Here is a 3,128-nt window from a genome sequence, read left to right on the forward strand (position 1 = left end):
TCCTTCTTCGTTACTTTTTCTTTCTTTCTTCTTCCTTTTTCGTTATTTTTTTTCTTTCTTCTTCTTTTCTTCTACTTCACGCTGAAGCAGACCCACCGAGCGAGAGAGAGTGAAATCGAGAGAGAAAGAGAGTGAGTTGAGAGCTGAGAGATGAGTCCGAGAGATCGAGGGAGACCGGAGGAAGGAGAGACCCGATCGTGGAGGACCCGACCAGTGGGTCGACGGTGGCGATTCCGGCGAAGCAAAGCCGAAAATCCGACGGCTTGAAGGCCGATTTCCAGCGAGCCAGTGAGCCCGCAACCTGAAGCAACTCGGGGACTCGAGTGACCGTGACCCGTAGACCCGATGCAGCCTGTAGCTCAGGGAGGTCCGACCCTCCATGTCCGGCGGCCAGAAGTCGAATTCTGACGGGCCTAGTGTTTTCCAGTCGAACCACTAAGACCCGTAAACTGAAACTTCTCAAACCCGTGCAACCCGTGACCCGTGTTTGTGTTGCAACCCATCCGAACCGTAACCCGAAAAACCCAGAACCTGATTCTCCATGGCGTCTTCCGGCGACTTTTCCGGCGATTCCAGCTCACTGATTTTCGGTGGATTTTCTGCACAATCCTTGATGTGAGTTATTCAGGAAAAATTAGGTTAATTTATTGTGAATTTCTAATTGCTATTTTGTTGATTATATGATGCTTAAATAATGGGTTTTCAGAGTTAGTATTTGTTGTTGATGATCTTGGGTTGGGTGGTATGGTGGCTATGAGTTCTGGATCGGTTGTGTTGTAATTTTTGTGGTTGATGTTTTCTGAGTGTTTGGATGACTATGTGCTGTGAGTGTTATCTTTTTGGGTGTTCGGCCATGTCCCTGATTATGCGTTTGTAGAGTATTTTCTGGCTATGTGTACTGAGTTGAGTGATCGGTGGCCTGGGTAAACCCTCAGGTTATGTTTGTGAGTGGTTTTTGGGATAATTTGCCTTAGGTTTGGGATCTAGTTGAATTGGTAGGCTTTGTATTCAAAATTGATAAAAGATAGTTTATGATATGTTGTTTTGATAACCAAATGACCTTAGTAGTGGTTATGTTGACATATTTTTTTTTTGTAAAGGATTATTATGATTTTAGTGTTTAAAAGGATTCTGGAATAATTTAGGAGTGAGGGTTTTGGATTGGGTATATTATGGATTTGATGTTGTTTGAGGAATTTGGTGAGTTGGTGGGTAAAATAGTCTTAGTTGATTCTTTGGCTTTGGGTTTAGGCTGTATTTTTGTTGAAATTTCTAAGGGTTGAGGATTTGGTCTATTAAAGTAGTGATGTTGATTTATGAATATAAATTATGCTGTAATTGGATAGAGATTTTGTATATAGAATTTACATATAGGATAATTTAGTTTAAGTCTTAGAATTGAAATTTCGGAACGCTCAGCTAAATTTATCCTCGTGTTTTATTTAGGTAAAAGCTCGACCTTGACATCATGGCAAATCCAGGTAAGGGGATACAACACCGAAAAACCCCCAACAAAATTTTATTACAAATCTTTTGAAAAAGTGTTGGGGAATTTTACAAAGCGTTGCTCATGTGATTCTTAATGCCAAGCTTTTATTACTCATATGATATTGTTTAAGACTTTTGAGCATGGAAGTACAGTTATGATTAAGAGCATTTTAAAGTTATGATTTATGCATAATTACAGATATGATCAAAAGCATTTCAAAGATATGATTATAGAGAATTCCAAAGTATATGATTCTATTCATGAATACAGTTTTGAAAGAAAAGAGAATCTAAAGTTAAATTCTGCACATGACTACAGTTATGAAAACAGCTCTTACAGTTTTGAAATAAAGTATACAGATAAAGCAGAGCCTACAGTATTACAGAAAAACGTTCATGTGCAGTAACTGTTTAACCCTGAGGCACTATTACAGTTAGGATTGGTACCCATAGGGTAGCATGGCAAGCATACCGTAAGTCGGTGTGTGCTACCAGCCGAGGTTGGCCTTCACCTAGGGAAGATCCCCAACTCGGAACGACTCTCCCCTGTGACGACAGGCTGAGTCCATAGGTCTATGTGACAAAAGCCAACGTGCTCCGCTCACGGGTAACAGCGGTTTAGAGTCTGTAAAGGGTTAAACCACAGATGAAGGTTTAAAGAGAAAACTGATAAAAAGAATTTACTGGATCATTATAAAATCTGTTTAATTGTCATTTTGCTATTCTGCATAAACTGTCATTCTTATGCCATTATTCATATTCCTCATTCACTAGTTCATAAATTCTGTTTCATTATAAATTTCATATGCTTATGCCTCCTGTCTTAAAACAATACATTTCATTTCATGAATAATGCTTTAACATGTGTTTTCTTATAAAACATAAACAGCCTAGCATAACACTTCTCAGACAATTTTCATAACTTGAATCTCCAACTTATACTTAGTCTAAAATCACATAACATATTTATACTTCTAAACATCATCGTAATTTTAATATATATTCAAAAACACTTAATTCATCTAAAATAAAATAAAAATCAACATACTATTGATTTAGGTTATAAATCAATTTACATTATGCAATTCATCATATGTGAAATTAATACTTAATAGTGAGTAGAATAAATTTGTCATTATGCATGACTAAAGAATATGCCATAAAGGTTTATAGCATGTTTTATTTCCCCAGGTATTGTATTTTCCTTACTGAGTTGTCGAACTCACCCATTTTTCCTCCACCCCTTTCCAGATGACAACAGTAAGACGAAATCTTTTCCTTGTAAGGGCGTAGACCTCGCTAAGAGCAATAGTTCGTGATGAACTGGCCAAACCCTAGTATTGTATAGTATGTCTTGTTCTTTTTGGAGTTCATGACCTTGTAAAGAATTATTACTAGAAAGGTATAATAAAGTAGGAGATTTAAATTTATAGTTGTAAATGCACGTTTCCATTTAAAATGTTTGTTTTTAGCACTCAAGTTCGCGTTTCCCTTTATATCCCAAAACGGGGGCGTGACAATTCTTTTCATTAGAACCCTCCTGGTTCTAGCTCAGACTTTCGTCTTCCCTATGTCGCCCTCCAATATGGCTATTTCGTGCCTCTTCGTCCTCAGGTAATACCGTCGTCGAACGAGAGAGT

At 37.8% G+C, this 3,128-nt stretch overlaps 1 long non-coding RNA gene across 1 annotated transcript; it reads left to right on the forward strand.

The window, feature by feature from the left end:
* LOC133874721 (uncharacterized) lies at positions 1 to 2,928 on the forward strand. Its single transcript, XR_009901356.1, has 3 exons — positions 1 to 615; positions 1,447 to 1,481; positions 2,740 to 2,928. It is a non-coding gene; the product is annotated as an uncharacterized LOC133874721 (long non-coding RNA).
* The last annotated feature ends 200 nt before the right edge of the window (positions 2,929 to 3,128 follow it).

Source organism: Alnus glutinosa, chromosome 8 (genome assembly GCF_958979055.1).
Source record: "Alnus glutinosa chromosome 8, dhAlnGlut1.1, whole genome shotgun sequence".
Lineage (NCBI taxonomy): Eukaryota > Viridiplantae > Streptophyta > Magnoliopsida > Fagales > Betulaceae > Alnus > Alnus glutinosa.